Source organism: Leopardus geoffroyi, chromosome D1 (genome assembly GCF_018350155.1).
Source record: "Leopardus geoffroyi isolate Oge1 chromosome D1, O.geoffroyi_Oge1_pat1.0, whole genome shotgun sequence".
In the NCBI taxonomy this organism is placed as follows: Eukaryota; Metazoa; Chordata; class Mammalia; order Carnivora; family Felidae; genus Leopardus; species Leopardus geoffroyi.
The window spans coordinates 87,497,610-87,508,534 of record NC_059329.1 but is presented as its reverse complement, the minus strand read 5'-3'; the positions used below and the strand labels follow the sequence as shown (position 1 = coordinate 87,508,534).

Sequence of the window (10,925 nt, the reverse complement as noted above, 5' to 3'; positions counted from 1 at the left end):
AATGGTAAAGTAATAAGTACACACACTTCTTTGTGAATGTAAGAGTATTTCTTTAGGATGGATTCTTAGAAATAAAACTATTTGGTCAAAGTACATGTGAATTTTCAAATTTAATACATAAATGCCTCTTTGATTTCCAAAATGCTTGGCCATTGTGAAGACCCACCAATAGAGTAGAACAGTGTCCTTATCTCTGAATATTCATTAAGAGTTGATGTCATCCATTATTTTAATTTCTGTCGATTAGATTGTTTAAGATATTTTATTGCTACAGTTTATATCTCCTCGGTTGCTAATGACAATAAACCTCTATTTCTTGGCTATTTTTATTTATTTTCCTCTGTGAAGTGATTATTTGTAGGTTAGAGGCCTGTATTTGTTCGGGGAAGTTGATTTTTTTTATTGATTTGTAGTAACTTTTTATGTTTTGTGGATATTAATCCTATTATGAATGTTTCTAATATTTTTTCCTGATCTTTACTAGTCTCATCTGTTTAAAAAATTTATCATGAGTTTTACCAAACAAGTGTTTAATTTTTAAGAGTACTGCTTCTATTTTAAAAAAATGTTCTGATTTAAAAGATATATTGGATATATTCATTGTTAGACATTGAAAAATACAGAGCAAGTATAATGAGGGAAATAGAAATCAGTCTTAATTCAACTGACCCACAGCGAATCATTGCTAACATTTGGTGTATTTCTTTTCAGTTTTTTTCCTCTGTATGTCTCTATACAGTAACATATAAGTTCTCGCTCTCTATTCATATATATGTTCACCTATATTTTAACCTATTTTTAAATTGAAATTATTCCATACAGGGGAGCCTGGGTGGCTTAGTCAGTTAAGTGTCCGACTTCGGTTCAGGTCATGATCTCGCAGTCCCTGAGTTTGAGCCCCATGTTGGGCTCTGTGCTGACAGCTCAGAGCCTGGAACCTGTTTCAGATTCTGTGTCTCCCTCTCTCTCTGCCCCTCCCCTGCTGGTGCTCTATCTCTCTCTCAAAAATAAATAAACATTAAAAAATTTTTTAATAAAAAATGAAATAATTCCATATATATACAATTTATCTTTTTATGTTTAAATTTTCATAAAAATGTATCTTAATTGTGTCAAAATACATATTCATAGAATTTACCATCTTAATTATTTTTAGATGTATAGTTCAGTAATGATAAACATACTCACATTGCTGTGCAACCAACCTCCAGAATTCTTTTCAAATTGCAAATCTGATTAATTGAACAATAATTTCCCATACTCTTCTCTCCTCGGGCCCTGGAAACCACCATTCTACTCTATGAATTTGAGTACTCTGGGTGCATTTGTATGTGGAATCATACAGTATTTGTCCTTTTTGTGACTGGCATATCTCACTTATTATAATGTCTTCAAGATTCATCCGTGTTGCAGCATGTGTCAGAATTGTCTTCCTTTTAAGACTGAACAATATTTCATTGTATGTATATACCACATTTACTTTATCCATCATCCATTGATAGACATTTGGATTGCTTCCATCTTTTGGCTATTGTGAATAATGCTTCTATGGACAGGAGCATAATATCTCTTCAAGATCCTGCTTTCAATTCTCTTGTGTATATATCCAGAAGTGGAATTGCTGGATCAGATAGTAATTCCATTTTTAATTTTTTGAGGATTCATCATTTTGTTTTTTATAGCAGCTGCACCATATTACATTCCCACCAACAATGCATAAGGGTTCCAATTTTTCCACATCCTACGAGCACTTGTGATTTTTCTTTCCCTTTATTTCTTCCTTTTTTCTTCTTTCTTTCTTTCTTTCTTTCTTTCTTTCTTTCTTTCTTTCTTTCTTTCTCTCTTCCTCTCTTTCTCCCATCCCAGTAGGTGTGAGGTACTATCTCACTGGGGCATTGATCTGCATTTCCCTAAAGATCAGTGACATTCACATGTGCTTTTCATGTACTTGTTGGCTGTCTGTATATCTTCTTTGGAGAAACGTCTATTGAAGTCTTTTGTCCATTTTTAAATTGGGTTATCTGTCTAGTTGTTGCATTTTAGGAGATATAGATGATACAGATATAGATATAGGTGGATGTAGATATACGGATACAGATATAGATATATAGATATATATAGACAGATATAGATAAATGATATAGATATAGATATAGATATAGATATAGATATAGATATAGATATAGATATACATACCGGATACTCTGTTGATCGTGCCCTATGACGCATGGATGTTTTAAATTTTGATTTAGGCCAACTTATCCATTTTTACTTTTGTTGCCTTTGCTTTTGGTTCCATTATCTGCCAGTTACAATATCATGACGCTTTCCCTCTACATTTTCTCATAAAAGTTTATTCGTTTTGGCTCTTCATTCAGGTCTTTGGTCTACTTCGAGTTGATTTTTTTAATATGTTGCAGGGTAGGGATCCAACTTCATTCCTTTGCATGTGAATATTCAGTTTTCCCATCACCATTTGTTGAAAAGATTGTCTTTTCCTCATTTAATAGTGTTGGCACCCTTGTTGAAAATCATATGACCATATATCATAGGGTTTATTTATAGGTTCTCTATACTATTCCATTGGTCTACATGTCTGCCTTTATGCCAGTACCACCCTGTTTTGATTAATGTAGATTTGTAATAAGTTTTGAAATCAGGAAGTGTGAAACCTCCAGCTTTGTTCTTTGTTCAAATTGTGTTAGCTATTTGGTGTCCCTTAAGATTTTGTTTGAATTTTATGGCGATTTTTCTATTTCTGCAAAAAAATGCCCCTGACATTTTCATAAGGATTGTATTATATCTCTATCAATTTTGATAGAGATTGACATTTCAACAATATTACATCTTCCAATCCTGAACACAAGATGTTTTTCTGTTTATTTGTGTCTTTTGAAATTTCTTTCAGCAGGGCCACCTGGTGACTCAGTCGGTTGAGTGTCGGATTTCGGCTCAGGTCATGATCTCATGGTTCATGAGTTTGAGCCCCACGTTGGACTCCAGCTAACTGCTGTCAGTCTCTCAGTGCAGAACCCACTTTGGATCCTCTTCCCCCCCCCCCCCCGCCATCTCTTTCTCTCTGCCCCTCACCTGCTTCCACTCTCCAAAATAAATATTTTTGAAAAATTGCTTTCAGCAATGTTTTATAGCTACTATATTTTTTTCACACATTATGGAATCTTTTCCTATGTCATTAAATATTCTTTGTGTGGATGTGCTATAGTTAATTTAATCAGCACCATATTTTGTATGCTCATTTCCAAGTTTTCTGATTATAAATAATGTTTCCATCAACAATTTTTTGGAAATATATATCTCATCATTTCCCTAGGACACTACACTTGATCTTAGCCAAAAGGCCGAGAAGTGATCATCGTTTCCCTAGGATAAACTGTTGAGTCAAGAACATGAAAACATTATTGGCACATGTTGCCAAATCACTCCTCAGCAGTGCAGTACCAATGCATGGTCTTACTGTGAATGTCAGCCAGCTGTTCCTTCTCCCCCATCCAGGGCTGCTGAGTGCTGTAGAGTGCCTACAGAGTACTTCTTCTGGCAGAGCTGCCTCTACTATACTAACACTGTATTTTACCCTCTCCAAATTATTTGCCAATCAAAATGGTGGTAATAGGAATCCCTTATTTTAATTTGTGTTTAATTAATGGTGAGGTAGAGCTTTTCATTTCAGACCTCAAAAGAGTGAGAATTTTATTTATTCATTTATTCATGCATTTGTTTAACTAGTGCTTATTGAACACTTACTAAATGCCAGTACTGTATTTGGTTCCAGCATGATATAAATATGAAATAAGGTCAGACCCTGCCCTGGGGTTCATAGCAAGTCACCCTAGAATGAATGGCAAAGCAAGGCCTCATCTGAGAATACATGTCTGGGGTGGGAATGAAGGTGTTGGGAGAGATCAGGGAGTTGTTACCATAAACACCTAATTAACAAATAGAAGATATGCTGCTCTACCTTTTATCCCTATAACAGGGAAGTGAATATATAGTTCCGATAGTCTGAGGGTGGGATGGAGAAAGGAAGGGGAAGGGGAAAGGGTAGAGAACATAAAGAATATCTAGGAGCTAAGAATCTTCCTAAGTCACAAGCTTTATCCCAAACATTCATGAGTATTTTGTACTCTATTCCACATGAGGCTAATATGAGGTCCCCTCAAGGAGCTGCTGAATAATGGCCCCCTTTTTAAGTTCCCATACAAACAATTGGAACAAAGGCTCACCTGGAGGGGAAAGAGAAATAGAGAATACTAGCATGACTGGAACATGGAAGGGAAGGACACTATTAAGTGAGGGTTGACAGAGAGACTTCAGGCCAGTCTCAACCACCCACATCAGACTCCCAGGGAGAGTGACCTGGAATAAAGACCCAATCAAACAAAACAGTTGCTGCCCCCTTGAAACTCTCCAGAAAACTGGAACTAGAGTCCATCCTGCTTTATGACCTAGTAACAGAGGGTGGGGAAGGGGTACACACTTGTGCCACCTCAGCCAGGCTACCCTGGGAAAGCCAGAGGCCATGGAAATGAGGCACGGAAGGTGGCAGGGGAAGATACTTTCAGAGAGAGGTTGAGGAAAGGCAAATACCACCAGCAAGGCAGCTCAGTAGAGTTCCTGGAACCAGAATTTAAAGGATTTCCAGGGGATGGAGGTAAGGGTAGGGGCTGAAGTTCTAGCATATCATTGTTGAGTCCTGAGCCAGGAACCATAGTTTTCCAATGCATTCCCAGTGGGGGGGTGTAGTGAACAGGGAGGGGTAAGACCAAGAGTTGGAACTGTTTACATCTGCCACTTGGTGGCTGCATGACCAGGGACAAGTGGCTTAATCTCTATGAGCTTGTTTCCTTATTTGCAAAATAGTGATAGATTTTGTAAAATAATTATTATATTGAAGAAAAAATTTATGGGAAATTTTGAGTGCCACTGCCTTGATAAAATAAAACCATACATAAGGGGCACCTGGGTGGCTCAATCAATTAATCTTCTGACTCTTGATTTCAGCTCAGGCCATGATCTCACAGTGAGATTGAGACCCGCATTGGGCTCTCCACTGAGTGTGGAGCCTGCTTGGGATTCTCTCTCTCTCTGCCCCTCCCCACTTGTGCTCATTCTCTCTCTCTCAAAATAAATAAATATTTTTAAAATAAATAAATAAATAAATACATACATACATACATACATACACACATAATGACATTTTCTTTAAAGCTCTGGTTCTCAAAGCAGGTGGAACTTCTCCAGGAGCATTTTGGCTTCTGAGGGAGAATCTTCAGATACCATAATGATTAGAAGCACTGCTGGGATTTAATGGACAGTTGTCAGGGATGCTATCCACTCCAAAGAATTATTCTGGGTCCCTCACAACTGTGATGTCTCTCCAGATATATCAGTGAAAAACCTGTTCAAAATTACCTGAGCCTACAACCTACCTCCATTTTTTCATATAAATACCATTTCCCCCAAATTCCAACATACTGAATTTTCTAGAAATACACCTTGTATTTCTAGAATGAAGGAAAGCTGTATTTTGGTTTGTTTGGAATTTTGCAGAGTATTTTTCATCATTTCAGAAAAGAACCACTGATAGCCACAGTTCTCTCAATATTCAAGTCACCAGTTCAACGCAACTCTAGAAGTCTGCACTTACAGCTATTAATTACTTGCAAGATTCTAGGCACGGGTGCAAACATCCAACTGCCTCCGCATCCCATAATGTAGTCAAGCCTGAGCACTGATATATTGAAATACATATTTTATTATAAAATGCATTCCCTTCATTTCTCTTTTATATTAAAGTTAGCACCTTCATTGTTTATTATATGTATAAATGATTTACTATATTAATGAATTTTATTTCAGGATAATAAAGGAGGTGTTATAAAGGATTTGTTTTTGTAAAAGAAGTATAACCCTATTAGAACTACTGCCTTCAAAGAAAAACTGTTTTCTTCCTGATTGCATGGTGAAAATGATACTTGAGGCCCAAATGAATGGTCCTCCATTTTATGTAATCATGTATACAACTGCTGTCTATACATATTGAATAACTATGAGACTCAAGGAAATCCCTATGTGGTATCAATACCAAGGCAAATCACAGTGCTCTTTCAATTTGCTAGTCAATGTTTTGAGCTTGAGTAATCAGGTTAAAATGAACTTCTCAGGAATCAAATTTCCCCACTCTGAATGGGAAACCAAAACAGAGCATAAAGTGAGGCAAAGAAAGTGGGAAACTCCTTAGATCTCCAGAAGCCAGGCAGAAATAATGATGCCAGTTAACATTATTAAAGCTTATGTCCTAGAGTTTTGTCTTCCATAATACATATTTTATTATTTGATCTTTACATCAACTGACATGGATACTACTGTTATTATTCCTATTACATGTATAGAAACCAAAACTCAAATAATGTAATATGCTCAATGACACACTGCTGAGAAGTGGCAGAGACTCAGGTCTGTCTGACACCATAGCCCAAGCTCTTAACCACTACATCAGATGGAGAACACAACCTTAACTGAAGAATAGGAAAAACTTACCCATCACTAGAGAAATGGAGAGAGGATGAATGAAAAGAGCACTAACTTGGCATTCAGGAAACCCGAGACTCAGGCTGTTTTTGCCACTGACTTGACCTTGGATTTGGAGAGGCAATATCACATAATGATTTAAGAGTGTGAGTTCTGGGGTACCTGAGTGGCTCAGTTGGTTGAGCGTCTGACTTCAGCTCAGGTCATGATCTCATAGTCGTGTATTGAGCTCTGTGCTGACAGCTCAGAGCCTGGAACCTGCTTTGGGTTCTGTGTCTCCCTCTCTCTGTCCCTTCTTCTCTCTCTCTCTCTCAAAAATAAACAACTAAAAAAAATTAAAAAAAAAAAAAAAAGAGTGTGAATTCTGGGAAGCAGAATGTGAGGGTTTAAAACCCAGCTCTGTCACTTGCTGGAGAACCTCAGAAAAGTTATCAACGGTTTTGTACCTTAGTGTCCTCCTTTGCAGTATTATAGGAAAAGAATTATAAAAAAGTAAGCATTCAATGGACATTACTATGATATTAGTTAGGGTTGACTGACCTGCTACAAGAGGGAGTTTCCATATCATTTGTCGGGTAACTTGGAATCAGATTCTCAAATGGGGTCCTGTCTTTTATGCTAGAGGGATTGTTTCAGCATAACCAAGTAGCTAGGCTACTTGGACCCAGAATACTTTATATGGCCAGACCTTGAATCTTTGTAGGGTTAATTTCCCACACTCTGGAAGGCATGTGTCTTGCCAAAACCCCCAATGTTCTTGCCACTTCTTCCTCTTCCAGTTGAATTAACATGATGTCATCAGTAAAATGGACTAATGTGATACTTTAATGACCCCTTCAGAATACACTGTGATAGAGGATGGGAAAGAGTTAACATAACCCTGGGGCAAGGCTAAAAATATATGCAAGCTTATCTTGATAGGCTTGGAAAACAAATTATTCTTCAGAGCAATGGCTGTATCATGTATCTGAAACCATTTAATTTGCTCTAGCAAAGATACCATATCTTGCACAATTGCAGTTGAGACCACTATTTGTTTGCATTTGTGGTAGTCTAGTGTTCTCCAGAATATATCTGGCTTTTGAAGAAACTAAACTGAAAAATTAAATGGAGATATAGTTAACATTGTATTGGAAACACTAGCTAGTACATTAAGACAAGGAAACAAAATAAAAGGGATACAGATTGGGAAAAGAGAAATAAAAGAGTCTTTGTTCACAGATGACAGTATCATCTATATAAACTATCCCAAAAAATCAACCCAAAAAGTTCTGGAAGCAAGTACCACATCAAGTTCAAAGGATGGGAAGTTAACATAAAAAGTCAATTGTTTTCCTATATACAAACAATGCACATGGGTATTTGCAATTCAAAACAACAGTATCATTAAAAATAACATGAAAATTGAAATACTTAAGTATAAATCTAACAAAATATATGCAGTATCTATATCAAAAACTACAAATATTTTGATATATCTATATCAAAAAACTATAAAACTCTAAGGAAAGAAATAAAAATGACCTAAAACATGTGGAGAGATATTCTGTGTTTGGGATTGGAAGATGTAATATTGTTAAGGTTCAATTCTTCCTAACCTGATCCATAGATTCAAAATTATCCCAGTCAAAATCCCAATAAGCTATTTTGTAGATATTGACAAAGTGATTCTAAAGTTTATATGGAAAGGCAAAAGAAGAGCACCTGGTTGGCGCAGTTGGTAGAGTATATGACTCTTGATCTTGAGGTTGTGAGTTCGAGACCCATGTTGGATGTAGAAATTACTAAAAAATAAAAAATAAATAAAAATTAGAAAAGAAAGGCAAAAGACCTAAAATAGCCAACATACTGCTGAAGAAGAAAAAAAAAATTGGACGACTCACATCATCTAACAATGATTATTATTAAGATCTACTATAAAAAATTATCAAGATCTACTATAAAGCTATAGTAGTCAAGACAGTATGGTATTGGTGCAAGAATAGACACATAGATCAATAGAACAGAATACAGAGCAAAGAAATAGGTTTACAAAAATATACACAATTGATCATTGCTAAAGGAGTAAAAGCAATTTGATAGAGAAAGAAAAGTCTTTTCAACAAATTGTGTTACAACAATTACGTGTTCCTATACTTAAAAAATGAATGTGGGATTGCCTAGGTGGCTAAGTCAGTTAAGTGTCTAACTCTTGATTTCAGCTCAGGTCATGATCTCATAGTCATGAGATTGAGCCCTGCGTTGGGCTCCATGCTGAGTGTGGAGCCTGCTTGGGATTTTCTCTCTCTTTGCCTCTTCCCCGCTTGCTCTCTCTCTCTCTCTCTCAAAATAAATAAATACACCTAAAATAAAATTAAAAAATGAATATAGACACTTACCTTACATTTTTCATAAAAATTATTTCAAAATGAATCATAGAACCAGATGTAAAATGCAAAAATATAAAACTCCTAGAAGAAAACACTCCTGTTTTCTAGGTGACCTTGGGTTTGGCAATGTATCTTTAGATAAAACACCAAAACCATGATCCAAGAAAGAAAAAATTGTTAAATTGGATTTTATTCGGATTGAAAAATTCTGCTCTGCAAAACACACTGTTTAAGAATGAAAAGACAGGCCATAAATTTGGAGAGAATATTTGCAAAACACATATCTGATAAAGGACTTGTACCCTAAATACATAGAGGTCTCTTAAAACTTAACAATTAGAAAAACAAATAATCCAATTTAAAGATAGGCACAAAAGTTGAACAGACACTTTACTGAAGAAGATATACAGATGAAAAATAAACATCTAGGGCCAGATGGCTTCACGGGCAAATTCTACCAAACATTTAAAGAAGAGTTAATATCTATTCTTCTCAAACTATTCCAAAAAATAGAAAAGGAAGGAAAACTTCCAAATTCATTCTAAAATTCAGGCCAGCATTAACCTGATACCTAAATCAGATAAAAACTCCACTAAAAAAGAGAACTACAGGCCAAATCCCTGATGAACATGGATGCAAAAATTGTCAATAAAATAATAGTGAACTGAATCCAACAATACGTTAAAAGAATCATTGACCATAATCAAATGGGATTTATTCCATGGGGCACCTGGGTGGCTCAGTCGGTTAAAGCGTCCGACTTCAGCTCAGGTCATGATCTCACGGTTTGTGAGTTCGAGCCCCACATCAAGCTGTGCGCTGATAGCTTGTGCCTGGAGCCTGCTTCGGATTCTGTGTCTCCCTCTCTTTCTGCCCCTACCCTGCTCATGCTCTGTCTCTCTCTGTCTCTTAAAAATAAATAAATGTTAAAAAAAATTTTTAAAAAATGGGATTTATTCCTGAGTTGCAAGGGTGATTTAATATTTGCAAATCAATCAAAGTGATACACCACATTAATAAAAGAAAGGATGAGAACCATATGATCATGTCAATAGATGCAGAAAAAGCATTTGACAAAGTACAACATCCATCCATGATAAAAAAAAAAAAAAAAAACTCAACAAAGTAGGTTTAGAGGGAACATACCTCAAAATAATAAAGGCCATATACAAAACCCACAGCTAATATCATCCTCAATGGGGAAAAACTGAGCGCTTTTTCCTCTATGCTCAGGAACAAGACAGGAATGTCCACCTCAACAATCAGACAACAAAAAGAAATAAGAGGCATCCAAATTGGCAAGGAAGTAGTGAAACTTTCACTATTTGCAGATGACATGATACTCTATATAGAAAACTCAAAGACTCAAAAAAGTTGCTAGAACTGATACAGGAATTCAACAAAGTCACAGGATATGAAATTAACATACAGAAATTTGTGGCATTTCTAGACACCAATAATGAAGCAGCAGAAAGAGAAATCAAGGAATCAATCTCATTTACAATTGCACCAAAAAGCACAAGATACCTAGGAATACACCTAACCAAAGAGGTAAAAGATCTGTACTCTGAAAACTATAAAACACCGATGAAAGAAATTCAAGAGGACACAGAGAAATGGAAAGGCATTCCATGCTCATGGATCAGAAGAACAAATATTGTTAAAATGTCTATACTACCCAAAGCAATCTACATATTTAATGCAATCCCTATCAAAATACCGACAGCATTTATCACAGAGCTAAAAGAAACAATCCTAAAATTTATATGGAACCACAAATTTGTATGGCCGTAAATAGCCAAAGCAACCTTGAAAAACAAAGCAAAGCTGGAGGCCTCATGATTCCAGACTTCAAGTTATATTACAAAGCTGTAGTGATCAGGGTGCTTGGATGGCTCAGTTTGTTAAGTGTCTATCTGACTTCTGCTCAGGTCATGATCTCATGGTTCATGAGTTTGAGCCTCGCATCAGGTGCTATGCTGACAGCTCAGAGCCTGGAGCTTGCTT

General features: G+C 36.2%; 1 pseudogene; it reads right to left on the bottom strand.

Moving 5' to 3' along the window:
* Window positions 1-3,278: 3,278 nt before the first annotated feature.
* LOC123602859 lies at window positions 3,279-3,371 on the bottom strand (annotated as a pseudogene).
* Between the last annotated feature and the right edge of the window lie 7,554 nt (window positions 3,372-10,925).